The following is a 17,393-nucleotide window of genomic DNA, read 5'->3' as shown; positions in this document are numbered from 1 at the left end:
ACCTTTCGGATACCCATATCTGAGAAATCAGGTTATAAGAAGTCCCTCATTTCCAAGGTTTATCAATACATTTTTCAGTTGTGCAGCAAATTATTTTCTATTCCATATTTTGTGAAGAAATACAATATAATTGCAACAATTTGAAGGACCTATTGGAAATTCCTGACGAACTAAGGAGTTTTTTAGTATCTGAAGATTGTATTGATGCTATGTTATAGAACGAGACTTGTGGCTCTGGGTTTTACTAAGAAGTGAATTAAACAGGGCAATTTATGTCCTATATAGTAAATAAAATTTTGATAGATATAAGTTTCAAAAGATCAACAACTGATCATAGTATTTACATAAATCAAAAAATAACTGGCTTACTATTGTTGCATTGTACGTGGATGACTTTTTTGTTTTAACTAATGTTAATTCTGAATGAATTTTCTGATAGAAAATTTTATGATAAAGAAATTAGGGGAAGCTAAAAAATGATTAGGGATGAATATTACTAGAAATTATGGAAAAGGTACTAACGCTATCGATTATATTCTTCAAATATGTATTGCAATAATTCAACATGTCTGATTGTGAACATGTGAAAACTAAATGGAATTTTAATTCAACAAAAGAGAGTTGTAATGATGAACCATATAAGAAATTAATAGGTTTATTAACATCTTTAGCAGTATTAACTAGTCCTGATATAGCATACTCTGTTAATTTCTTGAGTCAATTTAATAATTATCTCATTGTTGAACACTAGAAAAGTGCAAAACTCATTTCAAGATACAAAGATCATTGTTCAATTTTTACTTCAGTCAAAAGGAACTGAGTATTTGAAATCGGTACTAAAATTGTATCGGCCAATACTATTGACCTATATTAATGGGTTCGATTTCTACACTGACTTGATTTTTTCAAATGTTAACTTTGGATCTGAATCAATGAATAATTTAATTTCTACCAAAATGAAAAGCAATGAATAAATCAGTAGGATAGCATTTTTGAAATGGCCATATAGCACCTATTTCCATAACGATTAAAAGATTGGAAACTTTAGTGAACAAATAGGTAGGTATCTACATTTTTATACAAATTTGATCATTCATTCATGACATGGAAATTTTCAATAAATAGTCTGCTTTTTAAAGTATTTTATACCTTCATTGAATTGCTGGAAAATTGATACCAATTTCGAAAGTGACTGCCATTTTAAAATTTTTCATTTACTGAATGATCCTTCAGAATTTATTTCTGTCGTAACATTTTGACTAGTATTTCAACTGATATATTCCATACGTTATTGAAATCGATATCTTCAAAGTACTATTCAAAAGACTTATAATGGAATTTAGAAGAATATATCTTTCTCAATTTCATAGTCATATATGATGCATAAGTCCAAATTTAATTAATTCACATCTAAAGTGAATGTTATTTTTAGAAATATTCAGTATAGCTATAATAAACCAACTAAAAAGAGACATAACGAATAGACTTGCCTTTCAAATACCCATGGCCTATGTTACCTCATAAGCAATTACCTATAATATCTTATCTTGGTGAAACCTTTTTGAGAAATCAGGTTATAAGTTTGAGAGTCTCTAATTTCCAAGGTTTATTAATACATGTTTCAGTTGAGCGGAAAATAATATAACAGGGTATATATAGTTGAAATTATTAGTATGAAAGATTTGACTTATTCATTATAAATTCAACAGCACTGCACTCAAATTCTTCAAAAACGGAGTGGTCACTTATATTTTTGCACTCCTCTGTCGTAAAAGTGTATATTTTAGATATTCAAAAAACACATGGAAACTTTTGAATGTTATCTGACTAACTTGGCTCTTTTTTTCCAGTAATAAAGCCAATTGTGAATTATCTATAAGGAGTTTTTCTATCTGTTTAATACTGTTTTATAGTAGCATAACTTTTACTCCAATCCAAGACTGAATTGATGAATGAAGCTTCTGTTCTCTTTGGAAGTTCCATCTTCTGTCGCAATAAATTCAAATTTTCACGAAAGGGAATGTAGTTTTATAGTTTGTGGAAAATAAACGAAAAATTCCTGAAATAAAGTAACATTCATCCAATTAATTCCAAATAATACAAACACTTAAAACAAACCTGAATTGAGGAAAATGCATTCGATGATATAAATGTTCATTTCTAAATTTTGACAAATATCTATCGAATTTTCGATTCGCCGAAGACTTTGCATTTTATCTGTCGGCATTTATTTAAATATTGAATAACAATTTTGGAAACTGCAAACTTTTTCAGGAACTTTCATATATCGAAATGGAATATTTATTATTAACATGACACTGACAGCCAAATTGTCCACAGATACCACAGAAATATGGGACTCGAAATGTCAAAATGATCCGAAACACCCCGTATACTCGAAAACCGCGGGGAGAATCGAAGGTTTGGGATTTTTCCCGGGATCTCCAGATGATTTTGAGGGGGGTCTTATTCTTGTCATTTTTGCTCTAGATGGTCCCGTTTGGGCTGTGATTTTACGTTTAAAGTTTGACGTAAATGTGCAAGCGGTTTTATATATACTTAGATAGATTCAATTCCGACATTTTGTGAGAAATAATGAGAGTCTAATTTATTTAATAATTTCAACCAGTCAATGCACTGATAAATCGTACCCAAGTGAATGAGGAGGGAAAGGAAAATGTACTCACAATCCGTCCTTTTTCTGTACCTTGAGTGATTATAGCTAGCTACCAATCTGCTGCTGGGTAACCAGTAATCCTATGTATCCGTTTGTATTGTCCCCAGGTGGAACTCCTACAAATGCCTTGAAATCGCCTTTATTGTAAGTTTTTTGTTGCTGTGTCGTCCCCCTAGTGGAACTCCAAAAAACTTCCTTGATTATGCTTGATTGTGTTGCTGTGTTCTCCCCAAATGGAACACCAAAATGCCTTGAATACGCTGAACTCTGCTACCGTTTGCACTTGTACACCTTAGCGTTGTTTCCCGATTTTACAACACTACCCGTCGAAATCTTTCGCAATGTTCACTATCCGGCTCGAAGGACCAATGTTTATTGGTTGAATCGATCAACTATAATTCTATTAAATTGGGATAATGAAACACCGGATTTCTTAACTACTATAATGAATTTGGCTGTACAAGTTATATGTTTACAAGGTAACAGCTACAAGCGTACTGGTGTATGATGCCCCAATTTTCTGGGGATGTTAATCGTCGCCTTGGATTCTGCATACCAAAGCGCCATCCAGGTCCCTGATTGGTCCACGTCCTCATTCCTTTGTTCCTACGATGTGACTTCAGGATGACCATATGTGGCTCCTGGCGCCAAGGAAGTTCCAGTTCTATTTTTAGCCCTTGCTGTACCTGCGGGGGTTGGCTTTTCGACCCAAATGCGTCTTTGTGGATATTCAACTGTCCGTAAAGTTTGTGTGAAATTCACTTGACGCAACACAAGAAGAAGAAGAAGAAGTTGTTGGATGTCAGCTCTAGAATTTACTGAGTCATGGATACTTATTTGTAACATCTCAAAAATTAGCCGATTGGTCAAGTATGGCTCCCTATTTAATATGTTGACGTCCTCAAAATTAAAGTTGTGACTTTCGTTCAGGCAATGTTCGTCCAAGGCTGTTTTAGGGTAGGAGATCGGCAAACGGACAGACCTAATATGTTCCTGTATTCTGGATTTCAGATATCGGCCCGTCTGGCCTATGTAAACGCGAGAACAATTTAGACAGCTGATTTTATAAACAACATTGGAGTTCAGAAGAGTTGGTGTCGGGTTTTTGACAATACTGAAAAAATTCTTGCCTAAGGTATTTGAACTTTTGAAAGACACCCTGAAGTTCTCCTTTTGAATAATCTTGGATAGTCTCTCTGAGAGGCCTTTGATATATATGAGTTCGTTATAATATAAAATTGTACTCGAAGGTCCCTCAGATGAAATGATCTGTGGTGGAGAGGGTTTGAGAGACTCCCCTAATATTTTGCTTATGAGATGCGCCGGATAGCTGTTGTTAAGTAAAATGGATCTGATCTTTTTCAGGTTTTTTTCATGATACCTTTTGTCAGAGAGGTTCAAGGCTCTGAACTTGAGATTTCGTATGATATTAACTTTATGTATCATGGCATGATGGGAGTGAAAACCTATAAACCTGCCAGAAAAAGTAGGTTTATGATACCAATCAACGTACAAGACATTATCATCCATGCGTTCAACTCTCATGTCAAGGAAATTCAGAGCGCTTTTTGATTCCAATTCTAAAGTGAACTGTAATTTTGGGTGGAAAGAGTTGAAAGTGTCCAACACGAGTTGTTCAGTGTTAACAGGAACGGAAGTGAAAATATCATCGACATAACGTTTGAAAATTGGTACACTGAAAGGTAAGCGAGAGAGACAATAATCTTGAAGCTTTACCACTTGGATCACCACTTCAGATCTTGTTATTCTTCAAAGGCTTTGTTTGCTGAAGACAGAATGGGATGATTGGATTCTTCCGGGTTTTTGCTGATAGGGGGCAGGTTAAAAAAAGCCAGCCTTCCTTATCACACGAAACATCCTTATTTTATTCCTCGGGATTCTCACTTAGCTCGGTTATTGTGTGAGTACTATCACATTTTTTCCTGTCATGGTGGTCCAAAGTTGGTGCAGTCTCTCCTACAGAGAGAATATTATATTCCTTCGGCAAGGAGTCTCATTCGAAATAGAATATTCCGCTGCTTGCCGTGTTACAAGTTCCAGGCGGTTCCCTTACAGCCTCCGATGGCTGATCTTCCATCATCGCGTGTTACACCCTCAAGGTGTTTTATGCAATGCGGTGTAGATGTCGGTGGTCCTTTCCTTACGAAATATAACAATAATAATAACAATAATTTATTCATATTTTAGCCATTACAAGAACAGATATATACGTCAGAAGGACAATAATTAATAAACATTTAGAGACATTCAAATTAATCTTGGTAAAGCTCATTAACGAATAGTAACATTTATTCAACAATAATTTTTTTACTTTCACTTTGAATCTTTGATATGTCATATTTTTTATGGCTTCCGGGAGTGTATTGATAGGTTTTTTTCCAACATATTCTGGAGAGTGTTCAAACTTAGATGTTCTATGCGCGTCCAACACGTATTTCTTCGCATTTCTGGTGCTATAATGATGGTTATCTGAATTTCTCACGTAGCGCGATTGTGTCTGCTTCATATGAAGTAATATTTTATATATAAATACATGGAAATGGTGAAATACCAAATTTCTTGAAATACGGTCTACATGAATCAGTTATTTTTAAATTGAACATCAGTCTGATTATTCTCTCTTGACTGATAAAGACCCTCAGCCATTGGACACTATTGCCCCATAGTACTATATTATTTCGGTGATCTTTAACAGGTTTCTAGGTCAGGGATGTATTCACAAAACCAACTTTCTGTAAAAAAGGCCAACTAGTTTCGCCTTTATTCCAAAGTCTTCATCAGGGCTCTGAAATGGAACAACAAGAACTGCAATCAAATACAGATGCACGAAATTACAACATTAAAAGTTAAAATCTTATTTTTAAAATCTTTACACACAAATAAATTCAGAAAGTGAGGAAAAATGTTAGAAAAAAATATCGTGTTTTGACTAGAGTTGTCGACTTACATTTTCACTTTGTGTGGTTCCGTTGTCAATAATTAAAATGTTGGAAATGATAACAACTGCTTGCATAAAGGACTTTTTAAAACTGAGGTTAGCATATCAGTTGTTTATGGAGTGAGCGCGTTTAATCTTGGTTGGACAACATCTTCTATCAATCTTTCATTTTTCCTATTAAATAATAGTACGCGGTATTCAGATTTTCTATGTAATTTCTCTTCTTCTTCTTCTCAATGGATTGAGGATGTTAAGGGAGTCTCTTTTGTGTTCAGAAATTCGGTCCTTAAGGTACCGACCAGTCCTATATATGTGGCTGGACAGTCTTTACAAGATATTTTATAGATGATGTTACTGAGTAATTCTGTGAGGGTTGCACACTTAGTTTTTGTGAAGAATTTTTTTATAGTATTATCAGATTTGAACGCTATATTGATGTTTAATTTGGTGAATATATTTTTGATTTGCTCTCCTAGATTTTCAACGTAAGTTACTTTGAAATACTTTTTGTTTTCCTCTTCTTCTTGTGGCCTGTGGTGCTCAGGATCTTTTCTGTTAAGAATTTTATTTATGAATTTAGCGGGATAGTTATTTTTTTCCAGAATTGATTTTATTTTAATGATATTTTGTTCGTGAAATTCGTTGTTAGAAAGTTTGAGAGCTCTATGTTTTAAATTATCAATGATGTTAATTTTCTGTGCCATATTGTGTTTTGAGTTGAAATTAAGTATTCTCCCGGAAAATGTTGGTTTTCGGTACCAGTCTGTTATTATCCTATTATTTCGTCTAATCAACAATGTATCTAAAAAAGGTAGTGTATTATCTCGTGATTCTAATTCAATAGTGAATTTTAAGCGGGGATGAATGCTATTGAATGCTGCAAGGATTTCATCCTTTTTATCGAAAGGAATACACGTGAAAATATCATCAACATATCTCTTGAAAAATGGTATCTCAAAACTCAATTTTTCAATGGCTGAATTCTGAACCTCCACCATAACTATGTCAGATGTAACCGGTGCCAAATTATTTTCCATACCCAGTCCAAAGATTTGCTTGAAATATGTGTCATTAAACATAAAATAACTATTTTCGATGCAAAAAGTGAAGAGTTGTAAAAAATCATTAATTGATAAAGTTGTATGAGGCTCAATTTTTCCCAACTTTTTTTGATTATTGCTATTGTCAAGTCAAGTGGAACATTAGTATAAAGTGATACTACATCTAGTGAAATCAGTATGTAGTTGTCTGGAATTGTGACAGTTTTCAAATATTCTACCAACTCGAAGGAATTTCTCGTGTATCTATCGTCCTTCTCAAAAGCATGGTTTAAAAGTTGGGCTAAATATTTACTAAGGTTATATAAGAGGCTTCCGGTGTATGAGACAATTGGTCTTAATGGGTTATTTATCTTATGAATTTTAGGTAAGAAATAGATCCTAGGACATAAACCATTAGTACAATTCACGAGTTTGTAAGTGCTATCTCCAATCTTTTTATCCTTGTATAACTTTGATATAATTTTATTTAGTTTAGATTGAATAGTTTTGGTTGGATCATCATTAAGTTGGCAGTAGGTTGTCTTATCATTCAAAATATCTGAAGCTTTTTTGTCGTATTCTTCCTTGTATATGGCTACAGTTGTTTTACTTTTATCCGCTTTAGTAAGAATTATATTTTCGTTGGCTTTAAGGAACTGTTTTGTATCCATAATCCACTTCATCAATATGCTATTTAATTTGTCTGTGTTGTTGTTTTTTGATCTAATAAAATTAGTGATGGTATTGATCAAAGAATTGCGTGCTAAGTTGGTGTTATCTTCATCATTACATGAGGAAAGGATATATTCTATATCAATAATTATTTCTTTTAAGGGATGTATCGGACTTGAATACGGCAAATTGAACTTATCACCTAAGCTAAGCAAATATTTGATATTTGCTGGGAACTCTATATTTGTCAAATTCACGAACCAAAGTAACTTACGTTGAAAATCTAGGAGATTAATCAAAAATATATTCACCAAATTAAACATCAATATAGCATTCAAATCTGATAATACTATAAAAAAATTCTTCACAAAAACTAAGTGTGCAACCCCCACAGAATTACTCAGTAACATCATCTATAAAATATCTTGTAGAGACTGTCCAGCCACATATATAGGACAAACTGGTCGGTACCTTAAGGACCGAATTTCTGAACACAAAAGAGACTCCCTTAACATCCTCAATCCATTGAAGAATAAAAAAGAAAATAATACTGCATTAGCGGAGCACGTAAGAAATCTCCTTCATTCATTTAATTTCGATCCGGGCTCAGTAGGAATATTAGGTAGGCAGACAAATTTAAAGAAACGGTTATTACATGAGATGATATCCATAAAACAGGACAAAAATTCCATCAATAAGAGAAATCACATAGAAAATCTGAATACCGCGTACTATTATTTAATAGGAAAAATGAAAGATAGATAGAAGATGTTGTCCAACCAAGATTAAACGCGCACACTCCATAAACAACTGATATGCTAACCTCAGTTTTTAAAAAGTCCTTTATGCAAGCAGTTGTTATCATTTCCAACATTTTAATTATTGACAACGGAACCACACAAAGTGAAAATGTAAGTCGACAACTCTAGTCAAAACACTATATTTTTCTAACATTTTTCCTCACTTTCTGAATTTATTTGTTTGTAAAGATTTTAAAAATAAGATTTTAACAATTAGATTTTAACTTTTAATGTTGTAATTTCGTGCATCTGTATTTGATTGTAGTTCTTGTTGTTCCATTTCAGAGCCCTGATGAAGACTTTGGAATGAAGTCGAAACTAGTTGGCCTTTTTTACAGAAAGATGGTTTTGTGAATAAATCCCTGACCTAGAAACCTGTTAAAGATCACCGAATTAATATACATAGGTCTTATCATCATTCATCGTACTATATTATAGGTGAGGTAGGTATATATAAACGAGTAGTAAACTGTGAACAAGGTTTGCTGATCAAATGACCTCTTCAACCTATTCAAGTCTACCACAGACATAGTCAACATGACTCTTTCAGTCAACCATTCCGTCAACTCTTAGCCCAAGAAAAGTAGTCTCCATTGACATTTTTAAATCATGCAGGCTGATAGTCTCCCTGGATATACCTGCTCGAAAATTGACGCATACCGTTTTATTTTTATTTTATTTTTTTATTATGAATAATATTGTTCCTCCTACACCAGAATTCAAAAACCTCCTTCACTCGCTCCAGTTTGAGTTTCAGTTCCGCAGTGTTCCCTGCGGAGACCACCACCGAAGTGTCATCTGCAAACATAATAGTACGCCCTTCACTCAAATAATCTGGAACTTCGTTAACAAACAACAGAAACAGAAGAGGTCCCAACACAGATCCTTGCGGGACGCCTATATCTATATCATGCCTCCGAAACCGATTCATCCATCCTCACACACAATCGTCTGTCAGACAAATATGACTCCAACAGTGTAAACATATGTCCTCTGAAGCCATAGAACTGCAATTTTCTGAGTAAGAATCCCCTATCTAAACTATCGAAAGCTTTGGACAAATCAAAGAAAAGAGCAGCGACATAATCGCCCTCATCCAATTTAAGATAAATGTATTCAAACATTTCAACGGCCGCTGTCTCTGTCGATCTTCCCTTGCAAAATGGAACCTTGTCAATATTTTATTCGTCTCCATAAATAAAATCATTCGATCGTAAATCAATCATTCGATAATTTTTCCGATCACGTTCAGGCCTACGTTATTGGCCTATAATTATCGCATATTTCAGGATCATCCTTCTTGTGAATGGGGACCACAAGACCAACCTTAAGTGCCTTCTAGATACTTCCTGTATCTATAATCGAGTTTATTATGTGCGTTAAAGGAGCTATTAATTCTTCTCGGAGGTACTTAATTAGTTCTATTGTTATCCCATCTTTTCCGACACTACTTTTGTTTTTCATCTTCAAAATTATATCTGAAACTTCATTTTCACTTGCTTCCGTAATAAAAAAAGGTATTCATTTTGCCAGCTTTCGGTACTGTACAGGTGTCTGAAATGTTATTTCCGTGCCTGAACCAATTCATCTGGACTCGAAATACTTTTGTTGTTATAGTTCAGTGTTATCTTAGGTTTCACGATTTCCCTGTTTAAATCTATTTTGACCAAGCTCCAAACTAATTTTTGTTTATTAGCACTACTTGATATTAATGATCTATAGTAATTCTGTTTTGACCTCGAAATAAGTTTGAAATATTCTTTTTTTTGAGATTTGTATAATTCAATTAAATCTGATGTCGGCATATTTTTAGTAAGCCAAAATATATCCCTTACTTAATTTTTCCCCTCTCACCTCATGTGTAATCCAATTTTTTTCTGCAATTTTTATTTTGTGGGAAGTGGTTTAGTTTTAATCATCACAGTCGATGCTAATTCCTTATACTTTTCGTCAATACTGGCGGCATTGTAAACATCATTAAAAGTATCATATCTTATCGAAGCCTTTATCATATTAAATTCTAAAACACGTTTTGATTGACTCGGCTTAGTCACTGACCGATATTCCGTTTTCTTCAATACACATATTTGCGCCAGATGGTCACCCAGGTTTGGTAGGACTACGTATGCATCTACAAATTCTGAGTCAGTTACCAGATAATCGAGTTTTTGCTCCCGTTGAACAGAATCCCTGCAAAAGTGGATTCTCGTAGGTAAATCCGAAGTGATTTTGAGGTTGAAACTGTTGAACAAATCAATAATATTTCTTCGTTCCTCATTATGAATAAAACATTTTACATTGAAGTCACAAAATACTAGGCGATCACTCATCCTACTACAGTGTGTTAAAACTTCATACGATTTATCAAGAAATACATTGAACTTATTTGTTATACACTGAACATTAACTTGGCTAACTCGAATGAAGCAAAATTCTGTCATATCCTTGGTTGCATCACTGTGCGTCGTTTCGGTCTTTCCGAAAAAACTGAAATCTCTTTACCGCAATTCCTTTTGGCCAGATAGATGAATTCATCAACTCTGATAACAGTGTGTAATTTGCACCAACTTTGAAGGAACTACTGGTAGCTTCTTGATGCGAGGGTAATTTTTTAACAATAAAGTTATGGTTTTCAAATTTGTTCTTGAGGTATGTTCTTGCCATTTCGTTTAGTTTTTTAGGGAATTCACATGTATTTTCTTTAAGTTGATGTAATCACCACTAACGGCACTAACCTTTGTAGATGTTGCGGTTATGTCATCAGTTTGCTTTGTCGCAGCAACAGAATAACTCCGACTTAGTTTATTCTCACTATCTCTCGCACTATCTTCTTATTCATATCATACTTCTTAGATGGAACGGCAACCTTGCTTTTATTGACATCAGCATTGTTGGATACTAAGAATTTCCCTTCGTTTTTCAATAATGAAATTATCATATTTTTATCATCAATCATTGCTTTAAAATTTTTATTTAATTTTTCCAAATATTCTGCCTGTACTCTCGCCACTTTTAGGTCACTTTCTGTATTGTCTTTGATAATTGTCTCTTTTAGGTTATGTTTTGATTGGTCAATTGAGTCCGCAAATAACCCCGTTTCATCACTAAGTTCACCTCCTTCTATATGTAGTTTCAACTCACTCGATATTGACACCCCATCCGGCACTTTTTTTTCAATAATTATAGCTATTAGCACCTCTTTTTTCAATTTACTTAACTCCGCATTTAAAACACTCTGCTCGCTTACGCTCGTCATGTTGCCATTGGAGAGATGCTAAAACGGAGAAAACATACATAGTTTTGTTCGTATGCTTCGCCACGCGCGCAGTTCACATTGAGGTAGTCGTGAGTCTATCCATGGCCGCTTTTTTAGCTTCTCTTGACCGATTTATCGCTCGCAGAGGTATTCCTTCATGTATATAGTCGGATCAGTGTCGAAACTTCCGTGGCGCAGCACGGGAGATTTCAGAGTTGACGCACTTTCTTCAATCGAAAAATTATCAAAAAAAGAGTCATTTGGCTCAGAGATCAATACAGTGGATCTTCAATCCACCTTATACTCCGAACTTCGGCGGCATTTGGGAGGCCGGCATAAAGTCGGTAAAACATCATCTCAAAAGACTAATTAGCTCTCAGATTCTTTCCTCTTGAGGAGTTTCAAACGGAACTCCGCCTGTGGCCTCTAAGGGGTGGATTGAGTAGCTCTAAAGAGGCCACTGCCGGTCCCAAGCCCGGATAAAGGAGGAGGGTTGGGGCGATAGGCCAGCTCCTTATCCCCTGTAAAAAAATCTAAATGCTAAAAAACCTAACCAAAAGCCTCGGAATCGAAAAAAAAAGGGACAAGGATCTGAAAGCATGGGACATACATTACGACCATTTCTACAGTGGAGTAATGAAAGATCGAAGAGCTCAGCAGGGAATATCCATACTGATAAGAAGAAATCTTAGAAAATGCATACAATCCTGGGAAGCCGTTAGTGAAAGAATAATTAAAATGAACTTAACAATATATGGACACCAAACAACTCTTATAGGAGTGTAAGGAGTAAATGATGACTTCTTGGTGAGCACAAAAGACAAATTCTTCGAAGATCTGAACAACGAAATTATAAAAGTGGGAAAGACAAGAGAAATTATCATCCAGAGTGGGAAAAATAAAAACAGCCAAATAGTGGGTCCATATGGAGAAAACACAAAAAACGATAACGGAAACCGATTAATAACTATATGCGAACAGAATGATCTGAAAATATTGAATGGCTTCTACCAACACCGAGATATACACAAATTCACGTGGATATAACCTACAAGAAATCTTAAATCAATTATCGATTATACAATTGTGAGGAAGGAAACAAAGTGGAATATATAGGTACAAGATGTCAGGGTTCACAGAGGTGAAAGGAGCCACTTGTGGTAGTGACCATCATCTCCTCAGAACTATAGTAGTACACAAAACAAGAAGAGAACACCGTGAATCAGATCATAAACAACAAATAATCCACAAACCAAAAAGATTTAAGATTGATAGCCTAGATCATGAAAGTACAAGAAAACTCTACAAGAAACGTCTAAACGAAAAATTAACAGAAAAGAGATTTCCAAACCCAGAGGAATATTATGAATACAATCAAAACGTGTATCCAATCAGCCGCATACGAAGCACTTGGTGTGTATGAACCCATTCAAAATAGAAAACCTTATTGGTGGGCTCCAGACATAGAAAACGATATAAAGGAAAAGCGAGACAAATATCAGAGATTCCTTAATACAAAAAATTAAAACGATAAAGCGGAATATAAACGAGCTCAAAATCTAGTTCGCAAGAAAATAACCGAAATGAAAAATAAATCCTGGGAAAGAAACTGTTCAAAAATCAACATGTATTTGGGTGGAACGAAGAGTACAGAGAGCTGGAGGTTGATGAAACAACTTAGAAAAAACCAAAAGAAGGACATAATTTCAACAATAACGATGGACAGATGGGAGACATATTTCAAAACACTACTCACAGAAAATAGAGCAGAATTTAAAACCAATAACAAAAATGAAGAACAGATAAGAGTAATGACATCTCCATTAAGAATAACGGTGAGAGAAGTAAAGGAAATATGTAAAACTCTAAAAAACGGAAAAGCCGCTGGACCAGGAGAAATACCAGGAGAGCTCATAAAGTACGGAACGGAACAACTTTACCGCCATTTAACAACACTATTCCAGATGTGCATAGATGGGGCAACCACACCAAGATATTGGAGAACATCCTATATTTCGACCATTTTCAAGAAAGGAAATAGAGAGAATTGCTAAAATAACAGAGGATTGGCAGTAACAAGTACCCTGAGTCGAATATATGGAAAATTATTGAAAAGAAAAATAGAAGCAGAGTACAATGACATAGAAATGGAGGAGCAAGCGGGATTCAGAGCTGGAAGATTGACTGTGAATCACTTATATAAGGTGACACAGTTATTAGAGAAAAAAACAGCAAGAAATCATGAAATTCATCTTCTTTACATAGATCTCCAAAAAGCATACGACAGCATACCTCTGGAAAAATTATGGGAGACCATACAACAAACGAACATCAATGCAAATGTGATAAAAGATGTTAAGAACCTTTATGAAGATATAACCGCTCAAGTCAAAATACGTGACACACTTTCTGAAAATATACCAATTACAAAGGGTCTTAAACAGGGATGCTGCCTCTCCACTATGTTATTTAAGATATACCTACAGCAAGCACTCAAAAAATTGATGAATAGTTGCAAGGGAATAGAAATACCAATAGCAGACGAAAATACATTATATACGCTATTTTTTGCGGATGATCAAATAATTCTAGCCCAGGATCATGATGACCTAGATATATGGCGAGAAAGCTGGTGGAGGAGTACAAAATATGGGGTTTGGAGATTAACATTGAGAAGACCCAAAATATGACGATAGGAGGGACACCGGAGAATATAAAGTTAGAAGATGGACGAGTTATAGGAGACTGCCGGGAGTATAAATACCTGGGACTAAAGATGACACGGGACGGAACACTAGATGAGGGTATCAAGGAAAGAATAATACAGACGAGGAGAGCGATAGCCATGTTGAATGGAATTTTGTGGGACCCAAGCATCTCAAAATCAAACAAAAAGACCACATATAATACTGTGATAAAGATCATAATTACTTATGGATGTGAGGTATGGCCGCTGAAAAAAAGAACACAAAGCATGCTACTGGCAACCGAGATGGACTACTGGAGGAGATCCGCTGGAAAATCAAGGATGGAAAGGATTACAAATTCGAGGATTAGAGAGATAATGGGTATCGAGCATACGATCCTTGACGATATCAAAACTAGACAACTCATATGGTTTGGACATGTACAGAGTGGGCAAATAAGCGAGGTAAGCGGCTATATCTCAGGATCCACTCATCGTAGAGACTTGCGGTAAAAAGTTTTACCACTAAAGTGTACAAGATGACACACTGGAAATTCTTTCGAAGTTCATACCTCTACCGCTAGGGGGCGTAATAGCTACAATCGAGAAGAAAAATGAATTCTACTCGAAAATGTTTCATATGAAGTTGAAGAAAAAATATCATCACTGTGATCCTTGGAAAATTCTCTATTTTTTCGAATTGTCACTTTCGATTTTACGACATCAAATAAGGGTAGGTGAAAGGGAGAAATCTGACTGATTGAAATGCCTGTAACTTCAGTTTGGCTCAACATTTTTGAGCAAATTAGATCTCGTCTGAAAGATAATATCTTGTTGATTGAGGACAAAATATACTCATGATAAATTTGTTTCTGCTGCTTTCGATAGGGGGCGCTAAGTCAGAAGTTCATTGTTTTGTTCATTTTAGTCCGAAATTTCAAATGTAATGATAGGATTTTCTCAACAGAAATTCCATCAAATTTGCATGAAAAAACCTGAAGGTCGCAAAGCGATAGTTTCAGGCGTTCTGAAGTTATGGCCGAAAGAAGATATTCTTCATGTGATGCACTGCGAAAAACCAAATTGAGTCTTTAAGTTCTGACAGAAACAGAAATCCCATCAAGCGATAGCTTCGGGCGTTCTGGAGTTATGGCCGAAAGAAGACACAATTTAGTTTTTCAGTAGAAGATTATCTTTTTTCGGCCATAACTCCAGAACGCCTAAAGCTATCGCTTTGCGACTTCTTGGTTTTTTCATACAAATTTGATGGGATTTCTGATTCTGTCAGAACTTAACGACACAATTTGGTTTTTCGCAGTGCATCAGTTGAAGAATATCTTCTTTCGGCCATAACTTCAGAACGCCTGAAACTAACGCTTAGCGACCAACGGGGTTTTTCATGCAAATTTGATGGAATTTCTGCTTCTGTTGAGAAAATCCAATCATTACATTTGAAATTTCGGACTAAAATGAACAAAACAATGAACTTCTGACTTAGCGCCCCCTATCGAAAGCAGCAAAAACAAATTTATCATGAGTATATTTTGTCCTCAATCAACAAGATTTCAGACGAGATCTAATTTGCTCAAAAATGTTCAGCCAAACTGAAGTTACAGGCATTTCAATCAGTCAGATTTCTCCCTTTCACCTACCCTTATTTGATGTCGTAAAATCGAAAGTGACAATTCGAAAAAATAGAGAATTTTCCAAGGATCACAGTGATGATATTTTTTCTTCAACTTCATATGAAACATTTTCAAGTAAAATTCATTTTTCTTCTCGATGGTAGCTATTACACCCCCTAGCGGTAGAGGTATGAACTTCGAAAGAATTTCCAGTGTGTTCTCTTGTACACTTTAGTGGTAAAAATTTTTACCGCAAGTCTCTACGATGAGTGGATCCTGAGATATAACTGCTTACCTCGCTTATTTGCCCACTCCAACGAATGCCCGAAAATCGAATACCAAAACAGATATTACTGTGCACACCGCAAGGGAAAAAAGGGGAGACTCAGGACAAGCTGGCAGGAAGGAATAGATAAGGAACTGGGGGAGAGAGAACTACCAGATGAATTATGGTTGAATAGAGAGGAGTGGAGGTTAGGTGTCGGAAAACGGTGTAGGACGTTCTAAACCGACATTCATTGTTGAATTACCAATAATTTCTTACTATGTCGTCAATGATTATTCGTAAACTATATTCTGATATATAACTATGCATATAAGCCAATGTAGGCAGTTCCATGAGAGATGTGCTAGAGAGTTCTAGATTAGGCATTATTGTTCTTCACGCGATAACTTGTGTATCTCGTGTAATGTACAACTTGGTGATACTATGAATAAACCTCGTCTGATACTCCCTTGAGTGTGTGTCTTATTTCACCCTGCATGTACGATAAGACTGGGACCTAGTTTGTTTGGGCAATTGTTCATTTCTCTTCAGAATTTCAAATTCTTCCAGAAAACCTTCTTTTTGACATTCTTGAATCCATAATAATTGAGCATGTTTGATATCTTCAACAAAAATATCTTTATTGCATGATTTCAGACGAATATTACCCAGCCATATTTTTGCAGATGAGTGTCCTTGAAAGTTGAAAGTTTTTTGAATCTCGAAAATCTATCAATACTCGGTAAGATTGGATTTTTTCAAATTATATAGTGGTTAACAGAATGATTCCTTCAGAAGTCTTATTTTAGGAGATATATTTCCTTGGCCAATTCGATTCGTCTCTTGTTGATAAAAACTAGGTTCCAGAGAACCAATCAGGAAAGCTCACCTTATTTGTTTCATCTTCATTATTACTCCGGATAACACTGTCTGCCGCGTTCATTTCAGACAGAATCCAGTGCCAGTCAGAAGGATCAGTCAGTTCCAATATCTCACCAACTCTATGAGCTTAAAATTTTCATTTTTCCAATATACAGGGTTAGAACTATCAGAGGGGCACTACAGGGATATCGAAAACCGTTAGAGATACAGGATGGCTTAAATTATAAAAAAAGTTGCGTTATTTAGGGTTTAGTGTGTTGGTATTAACAGTTCCAAAATATCCTCGATGGTTCTCAAGATATCTCGAAAAAACTAAAAATCTAGATTTTCAATCTTTACATGTCCCCAACATGGTCAGATCACGTTGTCGGATTGTGATATATTTCAAAATCCACAATTTTACAATATCGTTATGAATGTATTTATTAAATTGAATGAAATATATTTATTTGCGTGATAAAATATGCAAATTTGAACATTTGGAATCGGATAATCGGATATTTTCCTAATTGTCAAATTTTTAGTAAGCAG

At 35.1% G+C, this 17,393-nt stretch overlaps 1 protein-coding gene across 2 annotated transcripts in view; it reads right to left on the bottom strand.

Moving 5' to 3' along the window:
* The window catches only part of LOC123676965 (nuclear pore membrane glycoprotein 210), a 252,898-nt gene that overhangs the window by 225,220 nt on the left and 10,285 nt on the right, over positions 1-17,393 (bottom strand). The window lies entirely within an intron of this gene.

This window comes from Harmonia axyridis, chromosome 1 (genome assembly GCF_914767665.1).
Source record: "Harmonia axyridis chromosome 1, icHarAxyr1.1, whole genome shotgun sequence".
In the NCBI taxonomy this organism is placed as follows: domain Eukaryota; kingdom Metazoa; phylum Arthropoda; class Insecta; order Coleoptera; family Coccinellidae; genus Harmonia; species Harmonia axyridis.
The sequence above is the reverse complement of the archived record's forward strand: the minus strand, read 5'-3'. Positions and strand labels throughout refer to the sequence as shown.